At 68.0% G+C, this 23824-nt stretch overlaps 11 non-coding genes across 11 annotated transcripts; all 11 read right to left on the bottom strand.

Moving 5' to 3' along the window:
- Positions 1–718: 718 nt before the first annotated feature.
- LOC132595284 (5S ribosomal RNA) lies at positions 719–837 on the bottom strand. Its single transcript, XR_009561438.1, has one exon. It is a non-coding gene; the product is annotated as a 5S ribosomal RNA (ribosomal RNA).
- Positions 838–3533: 2696 nt separating this feature from the next.
- LOC132595283 (5S ribosomal RNA) lies at positions 3534–3652 on the bottom strand. The gene has a single exon (XR_009561437.1). It is a non-coding gene; the product is annotated as a 5S ribosomal RNA (ribosomal RNA).
- Positions 3653–4584: 932 nt separating this feature from the next.
- Positions 4585–4703, bottom strand: LOC132595282 (5S ribosomal RNA). Its single transcript, XR_009561436.1, has one exon. It is a non-coding gene; the product is annotated as a 5S ribosomal RNA (ribosomal RNA).
- A 933-nt stretch (positions 4704–5636) lies between these two features.
- On the bottom strand, positions 5637–5755 carry LOC132595281 (5S ribosomal RNA). The gene has a single exon (XR_009561435.1). It is a non-coding gene; the product is annotated as a 5S ribosomal RNA (ribosomal RNA).
- A 2697-nt stretch (positions 5756–8452) lies between these two features.
- LOC132595280 (5S ribosomal RNA) lies at positions 8453–8571 on the bottom strand. The gene has a single exon (XR_009561434.1). It is a non-coding gene; the product is annotated as a 5S ribosomal RNA (ribosomal RNA).
- A 2696-nt stretch (positions 8572–11267) lies between these two features.
- Positions 11268–11386, bottom strand: LOC132595279 (5S ribosomal RNA). Its single transcript, XR_009561433.1, has one exon. It is a non-coding gene; the product is annotated as a 5S ribosomal RNA (ribosomal RNA).
- A 932-nt stretch (positions 11387–12318) lies between these two features.
- Positions 12319–12437, bottom strand: LOC132595278 (5S ribosomal RNA). Its single transcript, XR_009561432.1, has one exon. It is a non-coding gene; the product is annotated as a 5S ribosomal RNA (ribosomal RNA).
- Positions 12438–13370: 933 nt separating this feature from the next.
- On the bottom strand, positions 13371–13489 carry LOC132595277 (5S ribosomal RNA). The gene has a single exon (XR_009561431.1). It is a non-coding gene; the product is annotated as a 5S ribosomal RNA (ribosomal RNA).
- Positions 13490–16186: 2697 nt separating this feature from the next.
- LOC132595276 (5S ribosomal RNA) lies at positions 16187–16305 on the bottom strand. The gene has a single exon (XR_009561430.1). It is a non-coding gene; the product is annotated as a 5S ribosomal RNA (ribosomal RNA).
- A 2696-nt stretch (positions 16306–19001) lies between these two features.
- LOC132595275 (5S ribosomal RNA) lies at positions 19002–19120 on the bottom strand. Its single transcript, XR_009561429.1, has one exon. It is a non-coding gene; the product is annotated as a 5S ribosomal RNA (ribosomal RNA).
- Positions 19121–21817: 2697 nt separating this feature from the next.
- LOC132595313 (5S ribosomal RNA) lies at positions 21818–21936 on the bottom strand. Its single transcript, XR_009561467.1, has one exon. It is a non-coding gene; the product is annotated as a 5S ribosomal RNA (ribosomal RNA).
- Between the last annotated feature and the right edge of the window lie 1888 nt (positions 21937–23824).

Here is a 23824-nt window from a genome sequence, read left to right as displayed (position 1 = left end):
CCAGGCAGTCCTGGGACCAACGGCCATGGGTGAGCGAAACTACTACCGAGCCGAGCCGTTCACTGGCCCCATCCCCAGGAAATGCCAGGAGCAAGGATACTCAATTCTTCTGATCCCGGTCAGCTTCATCTTGCTCAACGTGGGGATCAACATGGTGACTATGGTCAGGGCAGGATCTGTGCAGCGCGGTTGGGGGAGCCCTGGGGTCTTGAAGGGGCTGAGGTGGGAGGGCTGCTGGGGTGTGACCGGGACAAGGGTTGGATTTCAGGGCTCACCCTGCTCCCGGCCTCCCCCCTCCCCTTCTTGCCTCAACTCTGGAGGCATCTGAAGAGATTCTTGCGGGCACTTTTCAATCGTATTTTCCACAAAGGTGAGTGGGCGCCGGCGTGGGTTCAGGGGATGTGGGCCTGTCCCCTTTCTTCTATCCCTGCCTTGATTCTCAGCCCCTCAGGAACCCAGGCCCTGACCCATCTCGCCTTTCCCCACAGACAAGCAAGCCAGCTGTGTAGGCACCCATCGCATGTGCATGCGCTGCTCCGTGGATCCCAAGAACCTGTGCTCAAGAGTTTCTTCCCACTTCTGCCATCGCCCAAGCTTCCTGCTCGGGCAGGTAAACCCACCTTGACTACTGCCTGCAGCGGGGCTCGGCGGGGGCGGAGCCGGCGGCCCCCCCGCCGCGGGCGAGTAAAGGAGAAGGCGGGCGGAGCGGGAGGCAAAAAGCCTACAGCACCCGGTATTCCCAGGCGGTCTCCCATCCAAGTACTAACCAGGCCCGACCCTGCTTAGCTTCCGAGATCAGACGAGATCGGGCGCGTTCAGGGTGGTATGGCCGTAGACGGGGGCGGGGGGCCGCGGGCGGCCTCTTGAGGCCCAGTTTCGCTGGCGCTGGCGCCTTAACGCCAGCCTGGCGGCCGGCCCGCCCCGGCAGGGCCCCCTCGCCCGCCCAGGCAGGGGCAACGGAGGTCTCGGGTATCGGGCGGCGGCGGAGGGTTTGGCGACCACCTCCCAGCCCAGGGCGGCCGTGACCCAGCAAACCCTTCGGCGCTTGGCGCCCCGCCCAAGATCCCGCACGTCGCTCACAGGGACGTGGCCCCGGAGGCTTCAGGGCCCGGGGCCCGCGGTCCCTTGGGCATCGGCCCTGCCCGCCCACGCGGCCCTAGGCACAGCCCGGCCGCAGCCCAGGCCGGCCCTCCTGCCCGACAGCAGCTGGCCCGAAGCCACCAGGAGCCACCATTGAGTCGCCACGGCCCCTCAGCCCCGGCAAGGCCACCCTTGCCCCCACACACCCCGCCGAGCTCAGGACCCCGCCCCTGGTGGCCGGCAGGCCCGGGGAAGCGGCCCCTGCCCTCGATCCCGCTCCCGCACCCGGCCGCGGTGACACGCCAGAGGGGCGGGGTGGGGGGGGGCTTTTGTCGGAGGGAGCTGTGGAGGGACACACCGGCACACAGGTGGCGGCGCCGGGGCTGGGCGCCGGTGGGGGCGGCCAGGTGCAGGTCGAGGGGCTCGCGGGCCGAAAGGACGGCAACTGGGCCCATGGCGGAGTCTGGGTCTGGAGGGCTCTGAGCCTCCATCCGCTCTGGTGCCTCGGGTCTACCGGCCCGACGCCTGGTAGCGCGACACCCCACCGGCCCAGAGACGTAGCCTCCCCAGCTGTGCTCACAGCGAGTCCAACCGCAGCCTGCATCCCTCCACGGGACACTTGGATTACTCCCGCGATCCCCACGAGGTGCGGCACCCGGCGGCCGAATGGGCTGAGATCCTGCCCTTGCGGCGCCCTGTGGCCACCTCCGCCTCCCTCACGGTACTGGCCGAGGCCTCGGACCAGCGGGCCCCGGCTCCCAGCTCAGCGCTGCTCCTCCGCCCCTCTCACCTCCTGCCCGACGTCCAGGCTACCGAGCACCCTCCACCCCCGCCCACCTTCATGCCACTCAGCCGGAACCCGGGAGGCAATGCCAACTACCAGGTGTATGACAGTCTGGTGCTGAAGCGGCAACCGCAGGAGGGCCAAGCGCGGGCCAACTCGCTGCTACCTTCCACCTCGGCCTCCAGGCCCTCTCTGCACGGGAGCCAGACTGGGAAAATGAACTTACCAGCAGCAAGTGGGGGCAGGGGCAGGGGGCGGCAGGGCATGGAGAGAGGAATAAAGAGCGCCAGAGTCCAGGAAACATTGGTGGTCTGTGGCTTGGAAGCGCCACTCCTTCTGCCAGCCTGGGTCCCTGCGCTTGGCTTCCTGCAATAAGAAGCCAGTGTCCCCTTCTTGGCCTGAGGGTCCCTTTGGTTTAGTGGCCACAGTTCTGCCAGCAGGCCCCTCCTGGTCCTATACCATGCACTAAGTACATCTGCAGCTGCAGACTCCAAACCCCTGGTCTCTGGGCACCTCCTCTGTGTCTCAGCTGTCCCTGTCCACAGAGAGCCTCATACAAGAAGTTGCTTCCAAACTGGGAGGTTCCACATCTGGGCAGGTCCAGCTCCAGGCCCAGTGAAGGGCATCAAGAAGGCTGAGGCTCTGGACTCCAGCCAGGCCTTCAGCAGGCCTCTGAGGCCAAGGTCTTCCTAGTCTCAAGAGGGGCCAAGAGACGCAATGTGTCATTTGAACAAGTGAGTCAGCGGGCGGTGAGCGAATGAATGACCACTCGAGGGGATGTATGCCGGCCACCGGGCCCTGTTTGACTGTCCAGGCTCAGCTTACCTGACCTTGGTTACCAGGGAATGCCACTCTGGGCCCTCCTTTTCATCCCCCTCCCTCACTGTGACCTCACCACCTGCCCCATTATGACCCAGTCTGGCTCCCAGTTAAAACTGGAGGGCAGAGGGCCCAGGCAGTCCTGGGACCAACAGCCATGGGTGAGCGAAACTACTACCGAGCCGAGCCGTTCACTGGCCCCATCCCCAGGAAATGCCAGGAGCAAGGATACTCAATTCTTCTGATCCCGGTCAGCTTCATCTTGCTCAACGTGGGGATCAACATGGTGACTATGGTCAGGGCAGGATCTGTGCAGCGCGGTTGGGGGAGCCCTGGGGTCTTGAAGGGGCTGAGGTGGGAGGGCTGCTGGGGTGTGACCGGGACAAGGGTTGGATTTCAGGGCTCACCCTGCTCCCGGCCTCCCCCCTCCCCTTCTTCCCTCAACTCTGGAGGCATCTGAAGAGATTCTTGCGGGCACTTTTCAATCGTATTTTCCACAAAGGTGAGTGGGCGCCGGCGTGGGTTCAGGGGATGTGGGCCTGTCCCCTTTCTTCTATCCCTGCCTTGATTCTCAGCCCCTCAGGAACCCAGGCCCTGACCCATCTCGCCTTTCCCCACAGACAAGCAAGCCAGCTGTGTAGGCACCCATCGCATGTGCATGCGCTGCTCCGTGGATCCCAAGAACCTGTGCTCAAGAGTTTCTTCCCACTTCTGCCATCGCCCAAGCTTCCTGCTCGGGCAGGTAAACCCACCTTGACTACTGCCTGCAGCGGGGCTCGGCGGGGGCGGAGCCGGCGGCCCCCCCGCCGCGGGCGAGTAAAGGAGAAGGCGGGCGGAGCGGGAGGCAAAAAGCCTACAGCACCCGGTATTCCCAGGCGGTCTCCCATCCAAGTACTAACCAGGCCCGACCCTGCTTAGCTTCCGAGATCAGACGAGATCGGGCGCGTTCAGGGTGGTATGGCCGTAGACGGGGGCGGTGGGCCGCGGGCGGCCTCTTGAGGCCCAGTTTCGCTGGCGCTGGCGCCTTAACGCCAGCCTGGCGGCCGGCCCGCCCCGGCAGGGCCCCCTCGCCCGCCCAGGCAGGGGCAACGGAGGTCTCGGGTATCGGGCGGCGGCGGAGGGTTTGGCGACCACCTCCCAGCCCAGGGCGGCCGTGACCCAGCAAACCCTTCGGCGCTTGGCGCCCCGCCCAAGATCCCGCACGTCGCTCACAGGGACGTGGCCCCGGAGGCTTCAGGGCCCGGGGCCCGCGGTCCCTTGGGCATCGGCCCTGCCCGCCCACGCGGCCCTAGGCGCAGCCCGGCCGCAGCCCGGGCCGGCCCTCCTGCCCGACAGCAGCTGGCCCGAAGCCACTGGGAGCCACCATTGAGTCGCCACGGCCCCTCAGCCCCGGCAAGGCCACCCTTGCCCCCAACACCCCCCGCCGAGCTCAGGACCCCGACCCTGGTGGCCGGCAGGCCCGGGGAAGCGGCCCCTGCCCTCGATCCCGCTCCCGCACCCGGCCGCGGTGACACGCCAGAGGGGCGGGGTGGGGGGGGGCTTTTGTCGGAGGGAGGTGTGGAGGGACACACCGGCACACAGGTGGCGGCGCCGGGGCTGGGCGCCGGTGGGGGCGGCCAGGTGCAGGTCGAGGGGCTCGCGGGCCGAAAGGACGGCAACTGGGCCCGCGGCGGAGTCTGGGTCCGGGCCAGCCACCCCGGGAGCGTCTGGGGTGCGCCTGCCTTCCAGGGCCGCCTTCTGGCCGCCTGGCCGGCCGGGTCGGCGGGGAGCGCCCCGCCGGCGCGCGCCGTGGTGGGAGGGGCCTGAGGAGGTGGGGCCTGCAGCGGGGCCCGGCGGGGGCGGAGCCGGCGGCCCCCGCCGCGGGCGAGTAAAGGAGAAGGCGGGCGGAGCGGGAGGCAAAAAGCCTACAGCACCCGGTATTCCCAGGCGGTCTCCCATCCAAGTACTAACCAGGCCCGACCCTGCTTAGCTTCCGAGATCAGACGAGATCGGGCGCGTTCAGGGTGGTATGGCCGTAGACGGGGGCGGTGGGCCGCGGGCGGCCTCTTGAGGCCCAGTTTCGCTGGCGCTGGCGCCTTAACGCCAGCCTGGCGGCCGGCCCGCCCCGGCAGGGCCCCCTCGCCCGCCCAGGCAGGGGCAACGGAGGTCTCGGGTATCGGGCGGCGGCGGAGGGTTTGGCGACCACCTCCCAGCCCAGGGCGGCCGTGACCCAGCAAACCCTTCGGCGCTTGGCGCCCCGCCCAAGATCCCGCACGTCGCTCACAGGGACGTGGCCCCGGAGGCTTCAGGGCCCGGGGCCCGCTGTCCCTTGGGCATCGGCCCTGCCCGCCCACGCGGCCCTAGGCGCAGCCCGGCCGCAGCCCGGGCCGGCCCTCCTGCCCGGCAGCAGCTGGCCCGAAGCCACTGGGAGCCACCATTGAGTCGCCACGGCCCCTCAGCCCCGGCAAGGCCACCCTTGCCCCCAACACCCCCCGCCGAGCTCAGGACCCCGCCCCTGGTGGCCGGCAGGCCCGGGGAAGCGGCCCCTGCCCTCGATCCCGCTCCCGCACCCGGCCGCGGTGACACGCCAGAGGGGCGGGGTTGTGGGGGGCTTTTGTCGGAGGGAGCTGTGGAGGGACACACCGGCACACAGGTGGCGGCGCCGGGGCTGGGCGCCGGTGGGGGCGGCCAGGTGCAGGTCGAGGGGCTCGCGGGCCGAAAGGACGGCAACTGGGCCCGCGGCGGAGTCTGGGTCCGGGCCAGCCACCCCGGGAGCGTCTGGGGTGCGGCTGCCTTCCAGGGCCGCCTTCTGGCCGCCTGGCCGGCCTGGCCGGCGGGGAGCGACCCCGCCGGCGCGCGCCGTGGTGGGAGGGGCCTGAGGAGGTGGGGCCTGCAGCGGGGCCCGGCGGGGGCGGAGCCGGCGGCCCCCGCCGCGGGCGAGTAAAGGAGAAGGCGGGCGGAGCGGGAGGCAAAAAGCCTACAGCACCCGGTATTCCCAGGCGGTCTCCCATCCAAGTACTAACCAGGCCCGACCCTGCTTAGCTTCCGAGATCAGACGAGATCGGGCGCGTTCAGGGTGGTATGGCCGTAGACGGGGGCGGGGGGCCGCGGGCGGCCTCTTGAGGCCCAGTTTCGCTGGCGCTGGCGCCTTAACGCCAGCCTGGCGGCCGGCCCGCCCCGGCAGGGCCCCCTCGCCCGCCCAGGCAGGGGCAACGGAGGTCTCGGGTATCGGGCGGCGGCGGAGGGTTTGGCGACCACCTCCCAGCCCAGGGCGGCCGTGACCCAGCAAACCCTTCGGCGCTTGGCGCCCCGCCCAAGATCCCGCACGTCGCTCACAGGGACGTGGCCCCGGAGGCTTCAGGGCCCGGGGCCCGCGGTCCCTTGGGCATCGGCCCTGCCCGCCCACGCGGCCCTAGGCGCAGCCCGGCCGCAGCCCGGGCCGGCCCTCCTGCCCGACAGCAGCTGGCCCGAAGCCACCGGGAGCCACCATTGAGTCGCCACGGCCCCTCAGCCCCGGCAAGGCCACCCTTGCCCCCACACCCCCCGCCGAGCTCAGGACCCCGCCCCTGGTGGCCGGCAGGCCCGGGGAAGCGGCCCCTGCCCTCGATCCCGCTCCCGCACCCGGCCGCGGTGACACGCCAGAGGGGCGGGGTGGGGGTGGGGCTTTTGTCGGAGGGAGCTGTGGAGGGACACACCGGCACACAGGTGGCGGCGCCGGGGCTGGGCGCCGGTGGGGGCGGCCAGGTGCAGGTCGAGGGGCTCGCGGGCCGAAAGGACGGCAACTGGGCCCATGGCGGAGTCTGGGTCTGGAGGGCTCTGAGCCTCCATCCGCTCTGGTGCCTCGGGTCTACCGGCCCGACGCCTGGTAGCGCGACACCCCACCGGCCCACAGACGTAGCCTCCCCAGCTGTGCTCACAGCGAGTCCAACCGCAGCCTGCATCCCTCCACGGGACACTTGGATTACTCCCGCGATCCCCACGAGGTGCGGCACCCGGCGGCCGAATGGGCTGAGATCCTGCCCTTGCGGCGCCCTGTGGCCACCTCCGCCTCCCTCACGGTACTGGCCGAGGCCTCGGACCAGCGGGCCCCGGCTCCCAGCTCAGCGCTGCTCCTCCGCCCCTCTCACCTCCTGCCCGACGTCCAGGCTACCGAGCACCCTCCACCCCCGCCCACCTTCATGCCACTCAGCCGGAACCCGGGAGGCAATGCCAACTACCAGGTGTATGACAGTCTGGTGCTGAAGCGGCAACCGCAGGAGGGCCAAGCGCGGGCCAACTCGCTGCTACCTTCCACCTCGGCCTCCAGGCCCTCTCTGCACGGGAGCCAGACTGGGAAAATGAACTTACCAGCAGCAAGTGGGGGCAGGGGCAGGGGGCGGCAGGGCATGGAGAGAGGAATAAAGAGCGCCAGAGTCCAGGAAACATTGGTGGTCTGTGGCTTGGAAGCGCCACTCCTTCTGCCAGCCTGGGTCCCTGCGCTTGGCTTCCTGCAATAAGAAGCCAGTGTCCCCTTCTTGGCCTGAGGGTCCCTTTGGTTTAGTGGCCACAGTTCTGCCAGCAGGCCCCTCCTGGTCCTATACCATGCACTAAGTACATCTGCAGCTGCAGACTCCAAACCCCTGGTCTCTGGGCACCTCCTCTGTGTCTCAGCTGTCCCTGTCCACAGAGAGCCTCATACAAGAAGTTGCTTCCAAACTGGGAGGTTCCACATCTGGGCAGGTCCAGCTCCAGGCCCAGTGAAGGGCATGAAGAAGGCTGAGGCTCTGGACTCCAGCCAGGCCTTCAGCAGGCCTCTGAGGCCAAGGTCTTCCTAGTCTCAAGAGGGGCCAAGAGACGCAATGTGTCATTTGAACAAGTGAGTCAGCGGGCGGTGAGCGAATGAATGACCGCTCGAGGGGATGTATGCCGGCCACCGGGCCCTGTTTGACTGTCCAGGCTCAGCTTACCTGACCCTGGTTACCAGGGAATGCCACTCTGGGCCCTCCTTTTCATCCCCCTCCCTCACTGTGACCTCACCACCTGCCCCATTATGACCCAGTCTGGCTCCCAGTTAAAACTGGAGGGCAGAGGGCCCAGGCAGTCCTGGGACCAACGGCCATGGGTGAGCGAAACTACTACCGAGCCGAGCCGTTCACTGGCCCCATCCCCAGGAAATGCCAGGAGCAAGGATACTCAATTCTTCTGATCCCGGTCAGCTTCATCTTGCTCAACGTGGGGATCAACATGGTGACTATGGTCAGGGCAGGATCTGTGCAGCGCGGTTGGGGGAGCCCTGGGGTCTTGAAGGGGCTGAGGTGGGAGGGCTGCTGGGGTGTGACCGGGACAAGGGTTGGATTTCAGGGCTCACCCTGCTCCCGGCCTCCCCCCTCCCCTTCTTCCCTCAACTCTGGAGGCATCTGAAGAGATTCTTGCGGGCACTTTTCAATCGTATTTTCCACAAAGGTGAGTGGGCGCCGGCGTGGGTTCAGGGGATGTGGGCCTGTCCCCTTTCTTCTATCCCTGCCTTGATTCTCAGCCCCTCAGGAACCCAGGCCCTGACCCATCTCGCCTTTCCCCACAGACAAGCAAGCCAGCTGTGTAGGCACCCATCGCATGTGCATGCGCTGCTCCGTGGATCCCAAGAACCTGTGCTCAAGAGTTTCTTCCCACTTCTGCCATCGCCCAAGCTTCCTGCTCGGGCAGGTAAACCCACCTTGACTACTGCCTGCAGCGGGGCTCGGCGGGGGCGGAGCCGGCGGCCCCCCCGCCGCGGGCGAGTAAAGGAGAAGGCGGGCGGAGCGGGAGGCAAAAAGCCTACAGCACCCGGTATTCCCAGGCGGTCTCCCATCCAAGTACTAACCAGGCCCGACCCTGCTTAGCTTCCGAGATCAGACGAGATCGGGCGCGTTCAGGGTGGTATGGCCGTAGACGGGGGCGGGGGGCCGCGGGCGGCCTCTTGAGGCCCAGTTTCGCTGGCGCTGGCGCCTTAACGCCAGCCTGGCGGCCGGCCCGCCCCGGCAGGGCCCCCTCGCCCGCCCAGGCAGGGGCAACGGAGGTCTCGGGTATCGGGCGGCGGCGGAGGGTTTGGCGACCACCTCCCAGCCCAGGGCGGCCGTGACCCAGCAAACCCTTCGGCGCTTGGCGCCCCGCCCAAGATCCCGCACGTCGCTCACAGGGACGTGGCCCCGGAGGCTTCAGGGCCCGGGGCCCGCGGTCCCTTGGGCATCGGCCCTGCCCGCCCACGCGGCCCTAGGCACAGCCCGGCCGCAGCCCAGGCCGGCCCTCCTGCCCGACAGCAGCTGGCCCGAAGCCACCAGGAGCCACCATTGAGTCGCCACGGCCCCTCAGCCCCGGCAAGGCCACCCTTGCCCCCACACACCCCGCCGAGCTCAGGACCCCGCCCCTGGTGGCCGGCAGGCCCGGGGAAGCGGCCCCTGCCCTCGATCCCGCTCCCGCACCCGGCCGCGGTGACACGCCAGAGGGGCGGGGTGGGGGGGGGCTTTTGTCGGAGGGAGCTGTGGAGGGACACACCGGCACACAGGTGGCGGCGCCGGGGCTGGGCGCCGGTGGGGGCGGCCAGGTGCAGGTCGAGGGGCTCGCGGGCCGAAAGGACGGCAACTGGGCCCATGGCGGAGTCTGGGTCTGGAGGGCTCTGAGCCTCCATCCGCTCTGGTGCCTCGGGTCTACCGGCCCGACGCCTGGTAGCGCGACACCCCACCGGCCCAGAGACGTAGCCTCCCCAGCTGTGCTCACAGCGAGTCCAACCGCAGCCTGCATCCCTCCACGGGACACTTGGATTACTCCCGCGATCCCCACGAGGTGCGGCACCCGGCGGCCGAATGGGCTGAGATCCTGCCCTTGCGGCGCCCTGTGGCCACCTCCGCCTCCCTCACGGTACTGGCCGAGGCCTCGGACCAGCGGGCCCCGGCTCCCAGCTCAGCGCTGCTCCTCCGCCCCTCTCACCTCCTGCCCGACGTCCAGGCTACCGAGCACCCTCCACCCCCGCCCACCTTCATGCCACTCAGCCGGAACCCGGGAGGCAATGCCAACTACCAGGTGTATGACAGTCTGGTGCTGAAGCGGCAACCGCAGGAGGGCCAAGCGCGGGCCAACTCGCTGCTACCTTCCACCTCGGCCTCCAGGCCCTCTCTGCACGGGAGCCAGACTGGGAAAATGAACTTACCAGCAGCAAGTGGGGGCAGGGGCAGGGGGCGGCAGGGCATGGAGAGAGGAATAAAGAGCGCCAGAGTCCAGGAAACATTGGTGGTCTGTGGCTTGGAAGCGCCACTCCTTCTGCCAGCCTGGGTCCCTGCGCTTGGCTTCCTGCAATAAGAAGCCAGTGTCCCCTTCTTGGCCTGAGGGTCCCTTTGGTTTAGTGGCCACAGTTCTGCCAGCAGGCCCCTCCTGGTCCTATACCATGCACTAAGTACATCTGCAGCTGCAGACTCCAAACCCCTGGTCTCTGGGCACCTCCTCTGTGTCTCAGCTGTCCCTGTCCACAGAGAGCCTCATACAAGAAGTTGCTTCCAAACTGGGAGGTTCCACATCTGGGCAGGTCCAGCTCCAGGCCCAGTGAAGGGCATCAAGAAGGCTGAGGCTCTGGACTCCAGCCAGGCCTTCAGCAGGCCTCTGAGGCCAAGGTCTTCCTAGTCTCAAGAGGGGCCAAGAGACGCAATGTGTCATTTGAACAAGTGAGTCAGCGGGCGGTGAGCGAATGAATGACCACTCGAGGGGATGTATGCCGGCCACCGGGCCCTGTTTGACTGTCCAGGCTCAGCTTACCTGACCTTGGTTACCAGGGAATGCCACTCTGGGCCCTCCTTTTCATCCCCCTCCCTCACTGTGACCTCACCACCTGCCCCATTATGACCCAGTCTGGCTCCCAGTTAAAACTGGAGGGCAGAGGGCCCAGGCAGTCCTGGGACCAACAGCCATGGGTGAGCGAAACTACTACCGAGCCGAGCCGTTCACTGGCCCCATCCCCAGGAAATGCCAGGAGCAAGGATACTCAATTCTTCTGATCCCGGTCAGCTTCATCTTGCTCAACGTGGGGATCAACATGGTGACTATGGTCAGGGCAGGATCTGTGCAGCGCGGTTGGGGGAGCCCTGGGGTCTTGAAGGGGCTGAGGTGGGAGGGCTGCTGGGGTGTGACCGGGACAAGGGTTGGATTTCAGGGCTCACCCTGCTCCCGGCCTCCCCCCTCCCCTTCTTCCCTCAACTCTGGAGGCATCTGAAGAGATTCTTGCGGGCACTTTTCAATCGTATTTTCCACAAAGGTGAGTGGGCGCCGGCGTGGGTTCAGGGGATGTGGGCCTGTCCCCTTTCTTCTATCCCTGCCTTGATTCTCAGCCCCTCAGGAACCCAGGCCCTGACCCATCTCGCCTTTCCCCACAGACAAGCAAGCCAGCTGTGTAGGCACCCATCGCATGTGCATGCGCTGCTCCGTGGATCCCAAGAACCTGTGCTCAAGAGTTTCTTCCCACTTCTGCCATCGCCCAAGCTTCCTGCTCGGGCAGGTAAACCCACCTTGACTACTGCCTGCAGCGGGGCTCGGCGGGGGCGGAGCCGGCGGCCCCCCCGCCGCGGGCGAGTAAAGGAGAAGGCGGGCGGAGCGGGAGGCAAAAAGCCTACAGCACCCGGTATTCCCAGGCGGTCTCCCATCCAAGTACTAACCAGGCCCGACCCTGCTTAGCTTCCGAGATCAGACGAGATCGGGCGCGTTCAGGGTGGTATGGCCGTAGACGGGGGCGGTGGGCCGCGGGCGGCCTCTTGAGGCCCAGTTTCGCTGGCGCTGGCGCCTTAACGCCAGCCTGGCGGCCGGCCCGCCCCGGCAGGGCCCCCTCGCCCGCCCAGGCAGGGGCAACGGAGGTCTCGGGTATCGGGCGGCGGCGGAGGGTTTGGCGACCACCTCCCAGCCCAGGGCGGCCGTGACCCAGCAAACCCTTCGGCGCTTGGCGCCCCGCCCAAGATCCCGCACGTCGCTCACAGGGACGTGGCCCCGGAGGCTTCAGGGCCCGGGGCCCGCGGTCCCTTGGGCATCGGCCCTGCCCGCCCACGCGGCCCTAGGCGCAGCCCGGCCGCAGCCCGGGCCGGCCCTCCTGCCCGACAGCAGCTGGCCCGAAGCCACTGGGAGCCACCATTGAGTCGCCACGGCCCCTCAGCCCCGGCAAGGCCACCCTTGCCCCCAACACCCCCCGCCGAGCTCAGGACCCCGACCCTGGTGGCCGGCAGGCCCGGGGAAGCGGCCCCTGCCCTCGATCCCGCTCCCGCACCCGGCCGCGGTGACACGCCAGAGGGGCGGGGTGGGGGGGGGCTTTTGTCGGAGGGAGGTGTGGAGGGACACACCGGCACACAGGTGGCGGCGCCGGGGCTGGGCGCCGGTGGGGGCGGCCAGGTGCAGGTCGAGGGGCTCGCGGGCCGAAAGGACGGCAACTGGGCCCGCGGCGGAGTCTGGGTCCGGGCCAGCCACCCCGGGAGCGTCTGGGGTGCGCCTGCCTTCCAGGGCCGCCTTCTGGCCGCCTGGCCGGCCGGGTCGGCGGGGAGCGCCCCGCCGGCGCGCGCCGTGGTGGGAGGGGCCTGAGGAGGTGGGGCCTGCAGCGGGGCCCGGCGGGGGCGGAGCCGGCGGCCCCCGCCGCGGGCGAGTAAAGGAGAAGGCGGGCGGAGCGGGAGGCAAAAAGCCTACAGCACCCGGTATTCCCAGGCGGTCTCCCATCCAAGTACTAACCAGGCCCGACCCTGCTTAGCTTCCGAGATCAGACGAGATCGGGCGCGTTCAGGGTGGTATGGCCGTAGACGGGGGCGGTGGGCCGCGGGCGGCCTCTTGAGGCCCAGTTTCGCTGGCGCTGGCGCCTTAACGCCAGCCTGGCGGCCGGCCCGCCCCGGCAGGGCCCCCTCGCCCGCCCAGGCAGGGGCAACGGAGGTCTCGGGTATCGGGCGGCGGCGGAGGGTTTGGCGACCACCTCCCAGCCCAGGGCGGCCGTGACCCAGCAAACCCTTCGGCGCTTGGCGCCCCGCCCAAGATCCCGCACGTCGCTCACAGGGACGTGGCCCCGGAGGCTTCAGGGCCCGGGGCCCGCTGTCCCTTGGGCATCGGCCCTGCCCGCCCACGCGGCCCTAGGCGCAGCCCGGCCGCAGCCCGGGCCGGCCCTCCTGCCCGGCAGCAGCTGGCCCGAAGCCACTGGGAGCCACCATTGAGTCGCCACGGCCCCTCAGCCCCGGCAAGGCCACCCTTGCCCCCAACACCCCCCGCCGAGCTCAGGACCCCGCCCCTGGTGGCCGGCAGGCCCGGGGAAGCGGCCCCTGCCCTCGATCCCGCTCCCGCACCCGGCCGCGGTGACACGCCAGAGGGGCGGGGTTGTGGGGGGCTTTTGTCGGAGGGAGCTGTGGAGGGACACACCGGCACACAGGTGGCGGCGCCGGGGCTGGGCGCCGGTGGGGGCGGCCAGGTGCAGGTCGAGGGGCTCGCGGGCCGAAAGGACGGCAACTGGGCCCGCGGCGGAGTCTGGGTCCGGGCCAGCCACCCCGGGAGCGTCTGGGGTGCGGCTGCCTTCCAGGGCCGCCTTCTGGCCGCCTGGCCGGCCTGGCCGGCGGGGAGCGACCCCGCCGGCGCGCGCCGTGGTGGGAGGGGCCTGAGGAGGTGGGGCCTGCAGCGGGGCCCGGCGGGGGCGGAGCCGGCGGCCCCCGCCGCGGGCGAGTAAAGGAGAAGGCGGGCGGAGCGGGAGGCAAAAAGCCTACAGCACCCGGTATTCCCAGGCGGTCTCCCATCCAAGTACTAACCAGGCCCGACCCTGCTTAGCTTCCGAGATCAGACGAGATCGGGCGCGTTCAGGGTGGTATGGCCGTAGACGGGGGCGGGGGGCCGCGGGCGGCCTCTTGAGGCCCAGTTTCGCTGGCGCTGGCGCCTTAACGCCAGCCTGGCGGCCGGCCCGCCCCGGCAGGGCCCCCTCGCCCGCCCAGGCAGGGGCAACGGAGGTCTCGGGTATCGGGCGGCGGCGGAGGGTTTGGCGACCACCTCCCAGCCCAGGGCGGCCGTGACCCAGCAAACCCTTCGGCGCTTGGCGCCCCGCCCAAGATCCCGCACGTCGCTCACAGGGACGTGGCCCCGGAGGCTTCAGGGCCCGGGGCCCGCGGTCCCTTGGGCATCGGCCCTGCCCGCCCACGCGGCCCTAGGCGCAGCCCGGCCGCAGCCCGGGCCGGCCCTCCTGCCCGACAGCAGCTGGCCCGAAGCCACCGGGAGCCACCATTGAGTCGCCACGGCCCCTCAGCCCCGGCAAGGCCACCCTTGCCCCCACACCCCCCGCCGAGCTCAGGACCCCGCCCCTGGTGGCCGGCAGGCCCGGGGAAGCGGCCCCTGCCCTCGATCCCGCTCCCGCACCCGGCCGCGGTGACACGCCAGAGGGGCGGGGTGGGGGTGGGGCTTTTGTCGGAGGGAGCTGTGGAGGGACACACCGGCACACAGGTGGCGGCGCCGGGGCTGGGCGCCGGTGGGGGCGGCCAGGTGCAGGTCGAGGGGCTCGCGGGCCGAAAGGACGGCAACTGGGCCCATGGCGGAGTCTGGGTCTGGAGGGCTCTGAGCCTCCATCCGCTCTGGTGCCTCGGGTCTACCGGCCCGACGCCTGGTAGCGCGACACCCCACCGGCCCACAGACGTAGCCTCCCCAGCTGTGCTCACAGCGAGTCCAACCGCAGCCTGCATCCCTCCACGGGACACTTGGATTACTCCCGCGATCCCCACGAGGTGCGGCACCCGGCGGCCGAATGGGCTGAGATCCTGCCCTTGCGGCGCCCTGTGGCCACCTCCGCCTCCCTCACGGTACTGGCCGAGGCCTCGGACCAGCGGGCCCCGGCTCCCAGCTCAGCGCTGCTCCTCCGCCCCTCTCACCTCCTGCCCGACGTCCAGGCTACCGAGCACCCTCCACCCCCGCCCACCTTCATGCCACTCAGCCGGAACCCGGGAGGCAATGCCAACTACCAGGTGTATGACAGTCTGGTGCTGAAGCGGCAACCGCAGGAGGGCCAAGCGCGGGCCAACTCGCTGCTACCTTCCACCTCGGCCTCCAGGCCCTCTCTGCACGGGAGCCAGACTGGGAAAATGAACTTACCAGCAGCAAGTGGGGGCAGGGGCAGGGGGCGGCAGGGCATGGAGAGAGGAATAAAGAGCGCCAGAGTCCAGGAAACATTGGTGGTCTGTGGCTTGGAAGCGCCACTCCTTCTGCCAGCCTGGGTCCCTGCGCTTGGCTTCCTGCAATAAGAAGCCAGTGTCCCCTTCTTGGCCTGAGGGTCCCTTTGGTTTAGTGGCCACAGTTCTGCCAGCAGGCCCCTCCTGGTCCTATACCATGCACTAAGTACATCTGCAGCTGCAGACTCCAAACCCCTGGTCTCTGGGCACCTCCTCTGTGTCTCAGCTGTCCCTGTCCACAGAGAGCCTCATACAAGAAGTTGCTTCCAAACTGGGAGGTTCCACATCTGGGCAGGTCCAGCTCCAGGCCCAGTGAAGGGCATGAAGAAGGCTGAGGCTCTGGACTCCAGCCAGGCCTTCAGCAGGCCTCTGAGGCCAAGGTCTTCCTAGTCTCAAGAGGGGCCAAGAGACGCAATGTGTCATTTGAACAAGTGAGTCAGCGGGCGGTGAGCGAATGAATGACCGCTCGAGGGGATGTATGCCGGCCACCGGGCCCTGTTTGACTGTCCAGGCTCAGCTTACCTGACCCTGGTTACCAGGGAATGCCACTCTGGGCCCTCCTTTTCATCCCCCTCCCTCACTGTGACCTCACCACCTGCCCCATTATGACCCAGTCTGGCTCCCAGTTAAAACTGGAGGGCAGAGGGCCCAGGCAGTCCTGGGACCAACGGCCATGGGTGAGCGAAACTACTACCGAGCCGAGCCGTTCACTGGCCCCATCCCCAGGAAATGCCAGGAGCAAGGATACTCAATTCTTCTGATCCCGGTCAGCTTCATCTTGCTCAACGTGGGGATCAACATGGTGACTATGGTCAGGGCAGGATCTGTGCAGCGCGGTTGGGGGAGCCCTGGGGTCTTGAAGGGGCTGAGGTGGGAGGGCTGCTGGGGTGTGACCGGGACAAGGGTTGGATTTCAGGGCTCACCCTGCTCCCGGCCTCCCCCCTCCCCTTCTTCCCTCAACTCTGGAGGCATCTGAAGAGATTCTTGCGGGCACTTTTCAATCGTATTTTCCACAAAGGTGAGTGGGCGCCGGCGTGGGTTCAGGGGATGTGGGCCTGTCCCCTTTCTTCTATCCCTGCCTTGATTCTCAGCCCCTCAGGAACCCAGGCCCTGACCCATCTCGCCTTTCCCCACAGACAAGCAAGCCAGCTGTGTAGGCACCCATCGCATGTGCATGCGCTGCTCCGTGGATCCCAAGAACCTGTGCTCAAGAGTTTCTTCCCACTTCTGCCATCGCCCAAGCTTCCTGCTCGGGCAGGTAAACCCACCTTGACTACTGCCTGCAGCGGGGCTCGGCGGGGGCGGAGCCGGCGGCCCCCCCGCCGCGGGCGAGTAAAGGAGAAGGCGGGCGGAGCGGGAGGCAAAAAGCCTACAGCACCCGGTATTCCCAGGCGGTCTCCCATCCAAGTACTAACCAGGCCCGACCCTGCTTAGCTTCCGAGATCAGACGAGATCGGGCGCGTTCAGGGTGGTATGGCCGTAGACGGGGGTGGGGGGCCGCGGGCGGCCTCTTGAGGCCCAGTTTCGCTGGCGCTGGCGCCTTAACGCCAGCCTGGCGGCCGGCCCGCCCCGGCAGGGCCCCCTCGCCCGCCCAGGCAGGGGCAACGGAGGTCTCGGGTATCGGGCGGCGGCGGAGGGTTTGGCGACCACCTCCCAGCCCAGGGCGGCCGTGACCCAGCAAACCCTTCGGCGCTTGGCGCCCCGCCCAAGATCCCGCACGTCGCTCACAGGGACGTGGCCCCGGAGGCTTCAGGGCCCGGGGCCCGCGGTCCCTTGGGCATCGGCCCTGCCCGCCCACGCGGCCCTAGGCGCAGCCCGGCCGCAGCCCGGGCCGGCCCTCCTGCCCGACAGCAGCTGGCCCGAAGCCACCGGGAGCCACCATTGAGTCGCCACGGCCCCTCAGCCCCGGCAAGGCCACCCTTGCCCCCACACCCCCCGCCGAGCTCAGGACCCCGCCCCTGGTGGCCGGCAGGCCCGGGGAAGCGGCCCCTGCCCTCGATCCCGCTCCCGCACCCGGCCGCGGTGACACGCCAGAGGGGCGGGGTGGGGGGGGGCTTTTGTCGGAGGGAGCTGTGGAGGGACACACCGGCACACAGGTGGCGGCGCCGGGGCTGGGCGCCGGTGGGGGCGGCCAGGTGCAGGTCGAGGGGCTCGCGGGCCGAAAGGACGGCAACTGGGCCCATGACGGAGTCTGGGTCTGGAGGGCTCTGAGCCTCCATCCGCTCTGGTGCCTCGGGTCTACCGGCCCGACGCCTGGTAGCGCGACACCCCACCGGCCCACAGACGTAGCCTCCCCAGCTGTGCTCACAGCGAGTCCAACCGCAGCCTGCATCCCTCCACGGGACACTTGGATTACTCCCGCGATCCCCACGAGGTGCAGCACCCGGCGGCCGAATGGGCTGAGATCCTGCCCTTGCGGCGCCCTGTGGCCACCTCCGCCTCCCTCACGGTACTGGCCGAGGCCTCGGACCAGCGGGCCCCGGCTCCCAGCTCAGCGCTGCTCCTCCGCCCCTCTCACCTCCTGTCCGACGTCCAGGCTACCGAGCACCCTCCACCCCCGCCCACCTTCATGCCACTCAGCCGGAACCCGGGAGGCAATGCCAACTACCAGGTGTATGACAGTCTGGTGCTGAAGCGGCAACCGCAGGAGGGCCAAGCGCGGGCCAACTCGCTGCTACCTTCCACCTCGGCCTCCAGGCCCTCTCTGCACGGGAGCCAGACTGGGAAAGTGAACTTACCAGCAGCAAATGGGGGCAGGGGCAGGGGGCGGCAGGGCATGGAGAGAGGAATAAAGAGCGCCAGAGTCCAGGAAACATTGGTGGTCTGTGGCTTGGAAGCGCCACTCCTTCTGCCAGCCTGGGTCCCTGCGCTTGGCTTCCTGCAATAAGAAGCCAGTGTCCCCTTCTTGGCCTGAGGGTCCCTTTGGTTTAGTGGCCACAGTTCTGCCAGCAGGCCCCTCCTGGTCCTATACCATGCACTAAGTACATCTGCAGCTGCAGACTCCAAACCCCTGGTCTCTGGGCACCTCCTCTGTGTCTCAGCTGTCCCTGTCCACAGAGAGCCTCATACAAGAAGTTGCTTCCAAACTGGGAGGTTCCACATCTGGGCAGGTCCAGCTCCAGGCCCAGTGAAGGGCATGAAGAAGGCTGAGGCTCTGGACTCCAGCCAGGCCTTCAGCAGGCCTCTGAGGCCAAGGTCTTCCTAGTCTCAAGAGGGGCCAAGAGACGCAATGTGTCATTTGAACAAGTGAGTCAGCGGGCGGTGAGCGAATGAATGACCGCTCGAGGGGATGTATGCCGGCCACCGGGCCCTGTTTGACTGTCCAGGCTCAGCTTACCTGACCCTGGTTACCAGGGAATGCCACTCTGGGCCCTCCTTTTCATCCCCCTCCCTCACTGTGACCTCACCACCTGCCCCATTATGACCCAGTCTGGCTCCCAGTTAAAACTGGAGGGCAGAGGGCCCAGGCAGTCCTGGGACCAACGGCCATGGGTGAGCGAAACTACTACCGAGCCGAGCCGTTCACTGGCCCCATCCCCAGGAAATGCCAGGAGCAAGGATACTCAATTCTTCTGATCCCGGTCAGCTTCATCTTGCTCAACGTGGGGATCAACATGGTGACTATGGTCAGGGCAGGATCTGTGCAGCGCGGTTGGGGGAGCCCTGGGGTCTTGAAGGGGCTGAGGTGGGAGGGCTGCTGGGGTGTGACCGGGACAAGGGTTGGATTTCAGGGCTCACCCTGCTCCCGGCCTCCCCCCTCCCCTTCTTGCCTCAACTCTGGAGGCATCTGAAGAGATTCTTGCGGGCACTTTTCAATCGTATTTTCCACAAAGGTGAGTGGGCGCCGGCGTGGGTTCAGGGGATGTGGGCCTGTCCCCTTTCTTCTATCCCTGCCTTGATTCTCAGCCCCTCAGGAACCCAGGCCCTGACCCATCTCGCCTTTCCCCACAGACAAGCAAGCCAGCTGTGTAGGCACCCATCGCATGTGCATGCGCTGCTCCGTGGATCCCAAGAACCTGTGCTCAAGAGTTTCTTCCCACTTCTGCCATCGCCCAAGCTTCCTGCTCGGGCAGGTAAACCCACCTTGACTACTGCCTGCAGCGGGGCTCGGCGGGGGCGGAGCCGGCGGCCCCCCCGCCGCGGGCGAGTAAAGGAGAAGGCGGGCGGAGCGGGAGGCAAAAAGCCTACAGCACCCGGTATTCCCAGGCGGTCTCCCATCCAAGTACTAACCAGGCCCGACCCTGCTTAGCTTCCGAGATCAGACGAGATCGGGCGCGTTCAGGGTGGTATGGCCGTAGACGGGGGCGGGGGGCCGCGGGCGGCCTCTTGAGGCCCAGTTTCGCTGGCGCTGGCGCCTTAACGCCAGCCTGGCGGCCGGCCCGCCCCGGCAGGGCCCCCTCGCCCGCCCAGGCAGGGGCAACGGAGGTCTCGGGTATCGGGCGGCGGCGGAGGGTTTGGCGACCACCTCCCAGCCCAGGGCGGCCGTGACCCAGCAAACCCTTCGGCGCTTGGCGCCCCGCCCAAGATCCCGCACGTCGCTCACAGGGACGTGGCCCCGGAGGCTTCAGGGCCCGGGGCCCGCGGTCCCTTGGGCATCGGCCCTGCCCGCCCACGCGGCCCTAGGCGCAGCCCGGCCGCAGCCCGGGCCGGCCCTCCTGCCCGACAGCAGCTGGCCCGAAGCCACCGGGAGCCACCATTGAGTCGCCACGGCCCCTCAGCCCCGGCAAGGCCACCCTTGCCCCCACACCCCCCGCCGAGCTCAGGACCCCGCCCCTGGTGGCCGGCAGGCCCGGGGAAGCGGCCCCTGCCCTCGATCCCGCTCCCGCACCCGGCCGCGGTGACACGCCAGAGGGGCGGGGTGGGGGTGGGGCTTTTGTCGGAGGGAGCTGTGGAGGGACACACCGGCACACAGGTGGCGGCGCCGGGGCTGGGCGCCGGTGGGGGCGGCCAGGTGCAGGTCGAGGGGCTCGCGGGCCGAAAGGACGGCAACTGGGCCCATGGCGGAGTCTGGGTCTGGAGGGCTCTGAGCCTCCATCCGCTCTGGTGCCTCGGGTCTACCGGCCCGACGCCTGGTAGCGCGACACCCCACCGGCCCACAGACGTAGCCTCCCCAGCTGTGCTCACAGCGAGTCCAACCGCAGCCTGCATCCCTCCACGGGACACTTGGATTACTCCCGCGATCCCCACGAGGTGCGGCACCCGGCGGCCGAATGGGCTGAGATCCTGCCCTTGCGGCGCCCTGTGGCCACCTCCGCCTCCCTCACGGTACTGGCCGAGGCCTCGGACCAGCGGGCCCCGGCTCCCAGCTCAGCGCTGCTCCTCCGCCCCTCTCACCTCCTGCCCGACGTCCAGGCTACCGAGCACCCTCCACCCCCGCCCACCTTCATGCCACTCAGCCGGAACCCGGGAGGCAATGCCAACTACCAGGTGTATGACAGTCTGGTGCTGAAGCGGCAACCGCAGGAGGGCCAAGCGCGGGCCAACTCGCTGCTACCTTCCACCTCGGCCTCCAGGCCCTCTCTGCACGGGAGCCAGACTGGGAAAATGAACTTACCAGCAGCAAGTGGGGGCAGGGGCAGGGGGCGGCAGGGCATGGAGAGAGGAATAAAGAGCGCCAGAGTCCAGGAAACATTGGTGGTCTGTGGCTTGGAAGCGCCACTCCTTCTGCCAGCCTGGGTCCCTGCGCTTGGCTTCCTGCAATAAGAAGCCAGTGTCCCCTTCTTGGCCTGAGGGTCCCTTTGGTTTAGTGGCCACAGTTCTGCCAGCAGGCCCCTCCTGGTCCTATACCATGCACTAAGTACATCTGCAGCTGCAGACTCCAAACCCCTGGTCTCTGGGCACCTCCTCTGTGTCTCAGCTGTCCCTGTCCACAGAGAGCCTCATACAAGAAGTTGCTTCCAAACTGGGAGGTTCCACATCTGGGCAGGTCCAGCTCCAGGCCCAGTGAAGGGCATGAAGAAGGCTGAGGCTCTGGACTCCAGCCAGGCCTTCAGCAGGCCTCTGAGGCCAAGGTCTTCCTAGTCTCAAGAGGGGCCAAGAGACGCAATGTGTCATTTGAACAAGTGAGTCAGCGGGCGGTGAGCGAATGAATGACCGCTCGAGGGGATGTATGCCGGCCACCGGGCCCTGTTTGACTGTCCAGGCTCAGCTTACCTGACCCTGGTTACCAGGGAATGCCACTCTGGGCCCTCCTTTTCATCCCCCTCCCTCACTGTGACCTCACCACCTGCCCCATTATGACCCAGTCTGGCTCCCAGTTAAAACTGGAGGGCAGAGGGCCCAGGCAGTCCTGGGACCAACGGCCATGGGTGAGCGAAACTACTACCGAGCCGAGCCGTTCACTGGCCCCATCCCCAGGAAATGCCAGGAGCAAGGATACTCAATTCTTCTGATCCCGGTCAGCTTCATCTTGCTCAACGTGGGGATCAACATGGTGACTATGGTCAGGGCAGGATCTGTGCAGCGCGGTTGGGGGAGCCCTGGGGTCTTGAAGGGGCTGAGGTGGGAGGGCTGCTGGGGTGTGACCGGGACAAGGGTTGGATTTCAGGGCTCACCCTGCTCCCGGCCTCCCCCCTCCCCTTCTTCCCTCAACTCTGGAGGCATCTGAAGAGATTCTTGCGGGCACTTTTCAATCGTATTTTCCACAAAGGTGAGTGGGCGCCGGCGTGGGTTCAGGGGATGTGGGCCTGTCCCCTTTCTTCTATCCCTGCCTTGATTCTCAGCCCCTCAGGAACCCAGGCCCTGACCCATCTCGCCTTTCCCCACAGACAAGCAAGCCAGCTGTGTAGGCACCCATCGCATGTGCATGCGCTGCTCCGTGGATCCCAAGAACCTGTGCTCAAGAGTTTCTTCCCACTTCTGCCATCGCCCAAGCTTCCTGCTCGGGCAGGTAAACCCACCTTGACTACTGCCTGCAGCGGGGCTCGGCGGGGGCGGAGCCGGCGGCCCCCCCGCCGCGGGCGAGTAAAGGAGAAGGCGGGCGGAGCGGGAGGCAAAAAGCCTACAGCACCCGGTATTCCCAGGCGGTCTCCCATCCAAGTACTAACCAGGCCCGACCCTGCTTAGCTTCCGAGATCAGACGAGATCGGGCGCGTTCAGGGTGGTATGGCCGTAGACGGGGGCGGGGGGCCGCGGGCGGCCTCTTGAGGCCCAGTTTCGCTGGCGCTGGCGCCTTAACGCCAGCCTGGCGGCCGGCCCGCCCCGGCAGGGCCCCCTCGCCCGCCCAGGCAGGGGCAACGGAGGTCTCGGGTATCGGGCGGCGGCGGAGGGTTTGGCGACCACCTCCCAGCCCAGGGCGGCCGTGACCCAGCAAACCCTTCGGCGCTTGGCGCCCCGCCCAAGATCCCGCACGTCGCTCACAGGGACGTGGCCCCGGAGGCTTCAGGGCCCGGGGCCCGCGGTCCCTTGGGCATCGGCCCTGCCCGCCCACGCGGCCCTAGGCGCAGCCCGGCCGCAGCCCGGGCCGGCCCTCCTGCCCGACAGCAGCTGGCCCGAAGCCACCGGGAGCCACCATTGAGTCGCCACGGCCCCTCAGCCCCGGCAAGGCCACCCTTGCCCCCACACCCCCCGCCGAGCTCAGGACCCCGCCCCTGGTGGCCGGCAGGCCCGGGGAAGCGGCCCCTGCCCTCGATCCCGCTACCGCACCCGGCCGCGGTGACACGCCAGAGGGGCGGGGTGGGGGTGGGGCTTTTGTCGGAGGGAGCTGTGGAGGGACACACCGGCACACAGGTGGCGGCGCCGGGGCTGGGCGCCGGTGGGGGCGGCCAGGTGCAGGTCGAGGGGCTCGCGGGCCGAAAGGACGGCAACTGGGCCCATGGCGGAGTCTGGGTCTGGAGGGCTCTGAGCCTCCATCCGCTCTGGTGCCTCGGGTCTACCGGCCGACGCCTGGTAGCGCGACACCCCACCGGCCCACAGACGTAGCCTCCCCAGCTGTGCTCACAGCGAGTCCAACCGCAGCCTGCATCCCTCCACGGGACACTTGGATTACTCCCGCGATCCCCACGAGGTGCGGCACCCGGCGGCCGAATGGGCTGAGATCCTGCCCTTGCGGCGCCCTGTGGCCACCTCCGCCTCCCTCACGGTACTGGCCGAGGCCTCGGACCAGCGGGCCCCGGCTCCCAGCTCAGCGCTGCTCCTCCGCCCCTCTCACCTCCTGCCCGACGTCCAGGCTACCGAGCACCCTCCACCCCCGCCCACCTTCATGCCACTCAGCCGGAACCCGGGAGGCAATGCCAACTACCAGGTGTATGACAGTCTGGTGCTGAAGCGGCAACCGCAGGAGGGCCAAGCGCGGGCCAACTCGCTGCTACCTTCCACCTCGGCCTCCAGGCCCTCTCTGCACGGGAGCCAGACTGGGAAAATGAACTTACCAGCAGCAAGTGGGGGCAGGGGCAGGGGGCGGCAGGGCATGGAGAGAGGAATAAAGAGCGCCAGAGTCCAGGAAACATTGGTGGTCTGTGGCTTGGAAGCGCCACTCCTTCTGCCAGCCTGGGTCCCTGCGCTTGGCTTCCTGCAATAAGAAGCCAGTGTCCCCTTCTTGGCCTGAGGGTCCCTTTGGTTTAGTGGCCACAGTTCTGCCAGCAGGCCCCTCCTGGTCCTATACCATGCACTAAGTACATCTGCAGCTGCAGACTCCAAACCCCTGGTCTCTGGGCACCTCCTCTGTGTCTCAGCTGTCCCTGTCCACAGAGAGCCTCATACAAGAAGTTGCTTCCAAACTGGGAGGTTCCACATCTGGGCAGGTCCAGCTCCAGGCCCAGTGAAGGGCATGAAGAAGGCTGAGGCTCTGGACTCCAGCCAGGCCTTCAGCAGGCCTCTGAGGCCAAGGTCTTCCTAGTCTCAAGAGGGGCCAAGAGACGCAATGTGTCATTTGAACAAGTGAGTCAGCGGGCGGTGAGCGAATGAATGACCGCTCGAGGGGATGTATGCCGGCCACCGGGCCCTGTTTGACTGTCCAGGCTCAGCTTACCTGACCCTGGTTACCAGGGAATGCCACTCTGGGCCC

The sequence above is a fragment of the Globicephala melas genome, unplaced genomic scaffold, assembly GCF_963455315.2.
Source record: "Globicephala melas unplaced genomic scaffold, mGloMel1.2 SCAFFOLD_620, whole genome shotgun sequence".
NCBI classification, from domain to species: domain Eukaryota; kingdom Metazoa; phylum Chordata; class Mammalia; order Artiodactyla; family Delphinidae; genus Globicephala; species Globicephala melas.
This window is presented reverse-complemented; position numbering and strand designations above follow the sequence as displayed.